An 11,577-nucleotide genomic window follows, 5' to 3' on the forward strand; every position below is an offset into this window, starting at 1 on the left:
ATAGGTTGTGTTTGTTCTGTGGGTTTGTCTGTTATTCAATGTTGTATGCACTGATTTTTTAATAATAAACTAAAAATAAACTGAATGATCATGGCCTGTCCTTTTGCATGCATGGCAAGGTGGCAAGGTTTCTGGTTCAGAAAGCATGGAACTTTTTGTTTTGCAGCTAAGTTTTGTAGTTAAAATGGTTTTGCATTTCTCTCTCTCTAAAAATGGCCTTGAAAAACAAAACAAAGAGAAATATTATATTCTCAACCTTCCCCATATGCATGCACACACACACACACATACATACATCAGAATGTCAAATATCAAAGCTCAGATAGCTTTCTACTGCTCTATAAATCTTGATTCCCATTCCTTCCATTCTAACTATTCTCCTATAAGTATCCTTTTATTTATTTTTTCCATACCCATTTCTTTTCATATCCATTCTGTTAGTTTCTTTTGACAAAAGCATTTTGCAAAGTGCAGAAAATGAATAGCAAGTAGTAAGCCCCCCAAAAATTTAAGACTTGAAGTGTCGTAATAGATTCTTAAAACCTTATACAGTTACTAATACTAATAATTTGATTAAACTGTACTTATCCAAATGTATTCATACTATCCTTGCAGGCTCAGGAACTTGTGTCTGTTGACTGTGCAAACTGTGAGAATTGTACTTTCTATGTTTGTTTTTTTCATTTGTACCAGCAGCTATTTTCATGTCTTAAAAATCACATGTGATCTGATATCAAAAACAATGACTCTGCCCATCAATTCCATCTCAGGACTGCCTTCACACTCCTGCAGACAGCCTTGGTTTGAGCATGTGCTTAATTACTCTTACACATTTTACTGGGAAATCCAGGATGGTCCTATGAGATATATCAACCAGATACAGATTTGAGGTCTTTAAATTTGAAGTCCAGAGTGTGTGTTGTTTATTTCCTTGTAAATGTTTCATATGCTATTTAAAACAAAAGCTTCATTAAAAAAGTGACTGTTAACCTGCTACCTGATTTGGCAATTCTAATACTTACCTCAACACCTTTGATTCAATCAGATAAACTCTTTTGTTGATGTCATTCTGCTGGGAGCAATTGTTCTGTAACAAGTGATGTCACAGTCTCATTCATTGCATAGGCTGGTTCATCATAAACAGCCATCAAGCCAGAGTAGTGAGTTACTTAAAAACAGTTGAACTGAAATTTCCATTTCAGTTCTTTTTTTTTCTTTAAAAATTGATCATACCAAATCACAGGAAAATCCTGTGAGAATTTATACAATGATTGTCATTGGTTGGCTGCTATTCCTTCTTACTTTGCATCTAATAAACAGGATTCCAAAAGCTAAGGTGAGTACATTTTAAAAATGTATTTAGAATTTCACCTAGATTATTGTTGGATGCAGAAACAAAATATGTATTGAATTTATATCAAAAGCAAAATTATTCATAAAGAAATCTTATTTGTAAGTAAGAAGAGAAAAGGATGCCAAGCTATTGTAAATATTTCCTCACTTCATGAATTACTGGTCATTTGAGAGAAGGGTGAAAGGAACAATTTATTGACTATTTAGTCCTTCTACTGGAGCACATTTTCTATTATATTTTCCCAGGGTTCTGGACTCATGTAAACTTTGCTTTAGATCCATGTACCTCTTGCAACTAGCAGTGACTGAAACCATGACACAAAGGCATCAGGAGTGTTGCTATATGCTATATGATGTACATAATAGTTGTTGTAATGTTGACAAGTAGGTTGGCTTGTGGGTAGTATGCAAAAATTAAAGGTCCTGGCTTCCATGTTATAGCATGAGGATGCTTGAGAAAAATCTGGTCTGTAGTTATACAGGACACATTCCATGTGGAATAAGTGTAACTAAGACTGGTAACCTAGCCCAGTGGTTCTCAACCTTTTCTTCACCATGGACCCCCTTTAAATACTTTTTGTGGCCATGGATCAAAGCCATGGAACCCAAGTCTTAATGCAAGATACCATTTCCTACCATTTCTTCAAGCCTTCATGGACCCCTTGTGATAATATCGTGGTCCCCCAGGGGTCCGTGGACCACAGGTTGAGAATCACTGACCTAGTCTATATCTTAGCTACCTTACTAAAAAGCATTATATGAAATTTGCAAGGTGATGGTCAGTAGAGTTTGGTATCTCTGAGCCTATTTGGTGATGGTCAATGCTTGTGGGATATTATAGTTTGAAATGTAAAAAAAACCCAAGTCTATCCAAAAGAATACAAATTAAAAGATGAAATTAAAGAAACAAAAAAGACATATCAGTGAAATTATAGAAAAGTGGAAAGTTATAGTATAGTATAGTTATAGTATAGATCTGAATGAAGAGAGAGGGTGCGGCTAAGAAATAAATATTTATTATTATTATTATTATTATTAGATCTGAATGAATGACCAACCACACTCAACGTGTAGTTCTCAATGGAACTGCATCTACATGGAGGGAAGTATGCAGTGGAGTACCCCAAGGCTCTGTTTTAGGCCCAGTACTCTTCAACATCTTCATCAATGATTTGGATGAGGGAATAAATGGGGAACTCATCAAATTTGCAGATGACACCAAGCTGGCAGGAATAGCCAACACTCCAGAAGATAGGCTTAAGATACAGAAGGATCTTGACAAACTTGAACATTGGGCACTATCTAATAAAATGAAATTCAATGGTGAAAAGAGTAAGGTTCTACATTTAGGCAATAAAAATGGAATGCACAGGTACAGTATAGGTGGTACCGTGCTCAATAGTAGTAACTGTGAGAGGGATCTTGGAGTTCTAGTGGACAACCATTTAAATATGAGCCAGCAATGTGCAGCAGCTGCCAAAAAAGCCAACACAGTTCTAGGCTGCATCAACAGAGGGATAGAATCAAGATCACGTGAAGTGTTAATACCACTTTATAATGCCTTGGTAAGGCCACACTTGGAATACTGCATTCAGTTCTGGTCGCCACGATGTAAAAAAGATGTGGAGACTCTCGAAAGAGTGCAGAGAAGAGCAACAAAGATGATTAGGGGACTGGAGACTAAAACATATGAAGAACGGTTGCAGGAACTAGGTATGTCTAGCTTAAGAGAAAGAAGGACTGGGGGAGACATGATAGCAGTGTTCCAATATCTCAGGGGTTGCCACAAAGAAGAGGGAGTCAAGCTATTCTCCAAGGCACCTGAGGACAGAACAAGAAGCAATGGGTGGAAACTAATCAAGGAGAGAAGCAACTTAGAACTGAGGAGAAACTTCCTGACAGTTAGAATAATTAATCAGTGGAACAGCTTGCCTCCAGAAGTTGTGAATGCCCCAACACTGGAAGTCTTTAAGAAGATGTTGGATAGCCATTTGTCTGGAACAGTATAGGGTTTCCTGCCTAGGCAGGGGGTTGGACTAGAAGACCTCCAAGGTCCCTTCCAACTCTACTATTGTATTGTAAGGTGCTCTGATTTTGTAGAGAGAAGTTGATGAATGTATGCAGGAAGTTAAGATATAGTTTAATTAGAATGAAAGGGCTAAAATGTCAGATATATGAATTGGTGTCACCTGGATTGTTATAGATACATATGAATGTAGCAATCCATACACTGTTGATTTTACGTAACAGTAATGTAAATACATTAAAGTCATTTTGAGGAAAAAATGTGTGCAGTGTTCTGAAGGATCATCGTCAGGAGAAAGAAGAAATTCTGAATAATTGACATGAGTGAATTGGCAGGAATGAGATAAGAATGCAGAAAAAGTGGGCCATTTAAGAGCTAAGAAGGAATAAGAATGACAACTGTTTTGTGAATATCTGTTGGAAGTAAAGCATATAGGAGAACAAATCAAATATTTGGCAAATTATTCAGTACTGACACTGTACAACAGAAAACAACAAAATAATTTAAAACAATTAAAACAATGTAAAATAAATGCTTGCAATCCAATAGGGAATGTGAATTTACATATACTTTTGTATAAAACTGATATTGTAAGAATCTTAATGATTTGCAAATATTAAAGATTGTAAGATCAATATAGATGAGAAAATTAATAAATCAGGACTAGGGTTTTGGCTGGAACCAGTGTTTGATAGAAATAATGGCATGAACAATTACAGGTTATATATAAATCACTAAAACTGAACCACTGTTCTTTAAAGAGAACGGATTGACCAGATTTATTGTGAAATAAGTTCCCTAAATTTCTCTAGGTTTGCAAAGCCATAAAGCAGATTAGGTGTATAGTTTATCTCTCCTACATTTTGGAATTGATTCTTATTAAAGAATTAAATAGCCCATTCAAGGTAAACGCAAAGTGCACCTGAACATTCATGTCTTTATGCTGTTATGTTACTTTTTCACAGCAAATTTTATTGTCTTAACTCTTAAAAGAATGGATGGAAAATGAGGACTACTGTCCATCTTCTGGTTTGTGACTCTTTTCAGCCCCTCCCCTGTTCCTTCAAAACCTTGTTAGAGGATCAGGAAATGCCTTTGAACAAGTAAAACATGATAGTTCTATCAAGAAAGGATGAATAAGACCAATGGTGGGATTCAAATAATTTAACAACCAGTTCTCTGCCCTAATGATCAGCTGGGCAGGTCGTATGACTGGGTGGGTGTGGCCAACTTAATATCACTCACGTTGATGGGCGCTTCGCCTTAGCTTTTACAATGTAATAAGGGTTAACAAGAGAGACAGTTTCTGTTAGGAGTGAAATAAAGATTAGGCTAGAAACAACACCAGAATGTTTCCTTCCTGCCTTCCTTACAGGATTAGCCCTGTAAGTGGGAAAAAAAACCAAAATGAGATTTCTTCCAACAACCGGTTCTCTGAACTGCTTAGAACAGTGGTTCTCAACTGTGGGTCGGGACCCCTTTGGGGGTCGAACAACCCTTTCACAGGGGTTGCCTATGACCATCGGAAAATACATATTTTCGATGATCTTAGGAACCGAGACACAAATTTTATGGTTGGGGGTCACCACAACATGAGGAACTGTACTAAAGGGTCGCAACATTGGGAAGGTTGAGAACCACTGGCTTAGAAAATTAACAACCTCCTGAATAGGTGTGAACTGGCTGAGTCCCACCACTGAATAAGACCCAGTTTAACAGAGACATTATCTTGGCAATTCTGGTGGAGGTGTTTTTGTAAATGTCCATGCATACTTAGAAGAGGTAGGGAAGTCCTCCTCAAAGCAGGCATGTTGATCCTCAGGTGAATGGAGCATTTTGATTCTTCAAATAGTGGTTTGGATATACACGGAGGCATTTACGTGTTTGGGTTCTTTGCAAAACACCTTTTTAAATGGCTGAGTCTGGGCTGTTGCTTAGCTGTGATGTATGAAAAAATAAAATAGGTTTTGAATCTTCCCAAAGTGAGCAGTGAGAAGTGCAATAAAATAAGTAAGCTGAGTGTTGGAAATTGTTATTATTTCTGAGGTGAATATTTTGAGAGTAAAAGAGATTTAACGGAAATTTATTTACAAGCATGGAACTGGAACAAAACAGTAAAAAAAAAGTCCACTAATTGTGCAATCCCACAATGAGAAGTATGGGCACTGCATTTATGAGAGTATAGACAAGATATATGGAGATACGGTGGCTCAGTGGCTAAGAGGCTGAGCTTGTCGATCAGAAAGGTCGGCAGTTCAGTGGTTCGAATCCCTAGCACTGCATAACGGAGTGAGCTCCTGTTACTTGTCCCCAGCTTCTGCCAACCTAGCAGTTCGAAAGCATGCAAAAAATGCAAGTAGAAAAATAGGAACCACCTTTGGTGGGAAGGTAAAAGCATTCCGTGCGCCTTCAGCATTGAATGATGCCGGTCACATGAGATAGAGACATCTTCAGACAGCACTGGCTCTTTGGCTTTGAAATGGAGTTGAGAACCGCGCCCTAGAGTCGGGAACAACTAGCACATTTATGTGAGGGGAACCTTTACCTTTGACAAGATATAGAGGCCTGGATTTAAATTTTGTTTTGATTGAGAATTGAAGACAGTACCTACTTTTGTCCAAAATTTAAAATTAAGAATTACCAGCATTTTGTGATAGGCCGATCTCATGAGTTATCTGTATCTTGCATGAAATCTTATGTAACATTTTCAGTATAATTAAAAAAAATGTTTTTGATATCTCTGGTATCATGAAAAATTGTGGTGCATATTGGCAGAAAAGGGGGCTGACCTCTTGTTTTAGGATGCTCTTGTTTCAGAATGAGGGAGAGACTTGCTCGTTCTTTCTCTCTGCAGCTTTTACAACATTCTTCATAGTTTTAGACATACAAGATATCTTACTAAATATTTAGTTTTGCTTTTTCAAAACAACATTGGTAACCTGCACATTTGTAAGGACATTAAACTTGAAAGTATGTGAATGATGCTTGGGGAGATTTTAGAGATAGTTTCCAGAGATCAAGGATAGGTTTCAGTGCCCTGTACAGGAATATTATTTTTAAAAAACTTTCCTATTCTTGGAAATAAATGATGCAAAGGGGGTGGGGGTGAAGGAGGACATGATTCAGATAAAAGCAATTGATTCAATGCAACGATGTTAAATAATTTCATGCAGACTTTAGATTTCGGTTTCAATAGGATAAAATTAAATGTAACTATAGTTGCTAAGTAAGCAGGCAACAAAAAGGTTTGCTAAAGGTTTATACCCTCCCAATTTAATCTCCAGTTAGGATCATGGACTCTTGGCCTAAGTTAAACATCTTAGTTTACTTCCTTTTCTGTATGAACACTGATAAAACAATATATATTGTTTCTTTCTTCAAATGCTTGAGTGATAACTTCTGTGTTTGGTTGCAGGGGGAACCAGCAAAGACCGAAGGTGAAAACAAGCCTTAATTGGCAGGCTCCCTTAGACAAATGTAGCCTAGGACAGAATTTCCATCTATTTTAAGAATGATGGTCCAGTTTGGAAGCGCAGTTTAAGGCACCACCAAGAAAGGAGATTTCCTGCTCATGAACTAATAGTTAATGAAGTACTGAAGACAATGAAGCCTTTTGTTCCTGTTGTTGGTAACTCATAAAACCCTTGCGAGCATCATGTTATATGTTCATGACCTGGACTTTCCACATACATTACTGTGCTCCACTAAACACAGAGCAAAGCACATTTCAAGGTTCTGTATATTTGGAATAGATTCATTTTACACTTATCACTTAGAATTTTTGAGCGCTGATGCAACTTTTGATGGATAGATACTTTAAAAATTGCCTACTAGCTGCAGGGGTAAAAATTCACATAACATTTAAAAATATATCATTGGTGGGGACATCCTCACATAAATATTAGTATCAACACAACTGGGTATTTTTGGTAGAGATATTTATTTTAAAAAAATTAAATACCATCTTAAATAACAAAATTATAACTAGGAAAGCCAGGAATAAAAGAGCAAGTAATACAAGAAAACTGCAATGAGGAATAACTATTTAAACAGCTCAAAATTGAAAATATTTAGACTGCAATCCTACCTTGTCTAAGCATGAGTCAGTCATGGAATTCTACTGGAGTGAATTCCAGATTAGTATGTAACTTGGATTGCAAACTAAGATGTTTTAAAAGCCTCAGTGAATTTAAAAAAAACTTATGGTACTTTCCCTTTCTCACAGTTGTTATGTACATGTGTCTATATCTCTGTATAAATAGATAACCTAACCTCCACTTTCATCTTCTCAATATTGGACAACACATTAAAGCGCAACAGAGCAATAATTAACACACAATTTTTGCAATATATTCACCTCATTATTTCTCTTTTGCTTTTGAGATCTTATTGTAACTCATAAAAAAATGAAGGTAGAGAAGGAAAATAAGATTCAACACTGTCAGTTATAAACAGTTATAATATATATATATTTTATGGGTGTATCTGAGTAAAAGAATTAATGTCCTAATTTATAATTTCTTGAGAAAATTTAGGGAAAAATAAAGTCAACATAAATTCACAATGAATTTAAATAAACACTACTCTTGACACAAAACCCACTTCAGGATAGGAACAAAATAATGTAATTTACTTCCTTTTCAGATTTTAGTATTGTTGCTATATTTCTATCTGAATGCAGAAAGAAACTTAAGGCACCTTATTTCATAGGTATTAGCAAATATTATTAATGTACAATAAAAGCCAGGCTTATAAAACCATATGTAGTTGTATAGGAATTGCAACTAGTCAGCCTATGTCCATTCAGGCTGATAACCATAAACTCTTTCCTTGGAACAGAGGTATTTTCAATGTCTGGTTTGTATTAATAATAAATCCACATAAAAATAGGTTGGGGGTGTTGGGTTAAACCTTTCTCTCTCTCTCTCTTTTTGATCTTGGACTGAAATTATTAGAGCAGATTTCTCAAAGAAGGAAGAATAAGAGTGGTTCCCAGAAAAAAATCAATGCTTCTTTATTCAGAAAAAAGCTTTAGAAAATTGGGCATAAGTTCAAACTAGGTGATCTAGTAGTATGGTTTGTACGCCTCTTTGTCCTCTGCTAATTGTGCAACTTAATTCAATAAATAAAAAATAGACAGTGGCCCAAATCTCTTCTGCAGCTCTTTGAGCTACCCTCACTTCTCCCAAGAATTATGATAACTCCTAAATAATGTGAGTTAAACTGTATGGGATTGCCATGGAGGAAGCTCTAGGCAGGGACAATTACTTTAAATCATGATAAGATGTTACTTCACTTAGTTGCCATTGAAGTCCTATTTGACAAATCACATTGGAAGATCTCCTCCAGTAATATTTGTAGGTAAAGTCGAAATGAGTCAAGATAGAACATAGATACAGAGGACAAATTATCAGATAAAGTTTGATACAAGTATGACATGCTACCAAAAGCAAGAAAAAACTAATTACTTACTCAGAAATGGTTACCTCAAATTCTATGAACAAATTAAAAACACAGCAAAAACTACTGAGGCACAAGTTTGAATACCCCATGGTTGGTATATTTACAAATAGCCAAAAGGATATTACATTAAAAAAATAAAATCAGATAAAATCAGAGCTCAAGAAGGAAGGAAAAACATCACGAACAAAATAAAAACAGAATTTGAAACACGCAAATAAAATCAACACCATATACTGCGGCAGATGTACAGACATTTAGATATAACACAGAGATAGAACAAACAAAAAAGTTTATAACAAAATGGATGTAAAATTTTAAAGAAACAGTTATAATACACCAATGAGAAAACTTATGGACTAAATCTATAAAATTTACACCAAGTTATAACTTAAAGGAAAATTTGTCCAAAATATTTTATAGATGTCATACAACTCCATTAATATTATGTAAGATAGACAAATCACATGGTAATAACTGTTGAAAATGCCATGAAACAGAAGGAACATTTTATTAAATGAAACATCGTAAAAAACCTCAAAAAATATAATGCCAAAAATCTTGAATTTTAATTTGGAATGAAACCACCACTTTTCCTACTAAGTGTAATCTCAGAAAAAATCAACAAGAAATATAATTTAATGAGATACATACTCATTTTGCAAAAATAAACTTTCATCAACCTGGAAGAAAGACACAGTCCAAATCATATCTTAACTGGGAACTTTAACTTGGAGGATACACAGTAACAGCAAAACCTACAGTATATATTCACAATACAAGTTTAACTAAATTTAAATAAAAATGGTTCTCATATGTGCAACACATCATGCAGCATGTTGAATATGATCAGTTACTGTCTAGCTGAATATCCACAAATGTTGCAAATTAGCAAATGTATAAAAGTGGGGAAATTAAACTAACAGTCATTTTTACTAGTTTCCATTTTCCTATTTAAAAAAAGGTTAAAGGGTTTTCACTTTTGCTTCATCTGTCTGTCTGTCATCTTGGGCCAGTCACTTTCTCTCAGCCCTAGGAAGCAGGCAAGGGCAAACTATTTCTGAAAAAAAAATGTGCCAAGAAAACTGAAGGGATTCACCCAGCCAGTCAGGAGGAGACAACAGTGGCTCAAAGGTACCCATCCCAAAAGCAACAATACAGTGTTTGTTTGTTCATTCATTCATTCATTGTTCATTCATTTATATTCCCCCTTTATTATTTTTATAAATAACTCAAGGCAACAAACACAATCTATATTCTCTCTTCAGTGAGATGAGTTGGGCTGAGAGAAAGTGACAGGCCCCAAATCTCCCACCTGCCTTTCATGCCTAAAGCGGGACTAGGACTCATACTTCTAGCTTCTAGAATAATACATTAACTAATTAGCTGAAGCTTGACAGAATTGACATATAATCAATACTTTGATGTGACAGTTTTTTAATGTAATATTTAACTTTGGATGAAAAAGTCAAATAATGGTATGCTTGTAATAGTGACCTCTTAAATTGTAATTAATATTGACAGAATGTTTTATTTCCTTTCACTATATTTTAAGCTACTTAAGTAAAAAAAAGTTAATTTTTATTCCGATCATATAAACAACAAATTAAAATTAAAGATGGTGGTCGCACCTATGTAATCAAAGTCCCATCCCTTTGTACATGCATATGGCGTCAACACATGTACAAAGGAGGTAAGGCTTTATTTGTATGGTTATAACTACCTCCTTGACTTTTGAGTATCCTTCCCTGCCGTATCCCCACTGCTGGGAAATGGTTCCTAAGAGCTACAGAGGAGAGTAAGATAAGTATTAGCTATACCAGCTGCCTGCCTTCTGCTTGCATATCTATTGCCATACAATTAGCTTACAAATAATACAATAAATACTTTCCTTTTTCTGTTTATAAGTGTTTCATATTATAAAGCATAATCAGAAGGGTATCTTATTTTAACCATGGTTAGCATCTTATTTGCACATTGCAGAATATCCAATTGTTAGGTGTCCACACCCAGATCTGAAGGCAAAAGTTTCAAAAGTCCATTAGGTTGCTCCCTGCAAGGACTCACCATTATTTGAGAAACATGCCTACTTTCCCCATAATTATTGGCACAATTAATTAGCCCTAATTTTTTCCATTGCATTTACAATCTATAGCCTTTCCACCCCATGGCAGTTGAATGATAGAAAGCAGCAGCAATATCACACTGGCTTGTTACTCTTCAGGAGAAAGGAGTTTGCCTCACTAGGGCCATTTTTTTCAGTTAGGTTCTACTATCTCACTGCTCCAAACACACCCGTAGGATTTGTTCAAACAAATCAAGGTGGTGGCCATGATAGTATGGTTAAACCTGTTTTTTATGTATTGTATGTATGCAGGAAAACCTGTAAGCTCTGAAAAATTACTGTTACTAAATTGTCCATACATGCAAATAGTGCTTCTTAGTATTTGCTGAAGCTGTGGATATTTTTACTCCAGAGTTGCCACCTAGGAGTGCAGCATAACTTCTCAAGAGTATCAGCCTTTTAAAATTAGTTGTGATATTCAAGTAGCAAATCATTTAAACCTTTTTCTCTTGTGCCTAGATTCAGTCAGACAATAGACAACTGTATATCTGCACTCAAGGAAAATGAAGAGTAACTGTTTTTTAAATTGTACTTTCCAGATGCTCATAATGGAATGGTGGAAACCTATGTTCCCACTATGAAAACTTAGAACCACCTTCATTTTTCAAAACAG

The sequence above is a fragment of the Natrix helvetica genome (genome assembly GCF_964273705.1).
Source record: "Natrix helvetica genome assembly, chromosome: 1".
NCBI lineage: Eukaryota > Metazoa > Chordata > Lepidosauria > Squamata > Natricidae > Natrix > Natrix helvetica.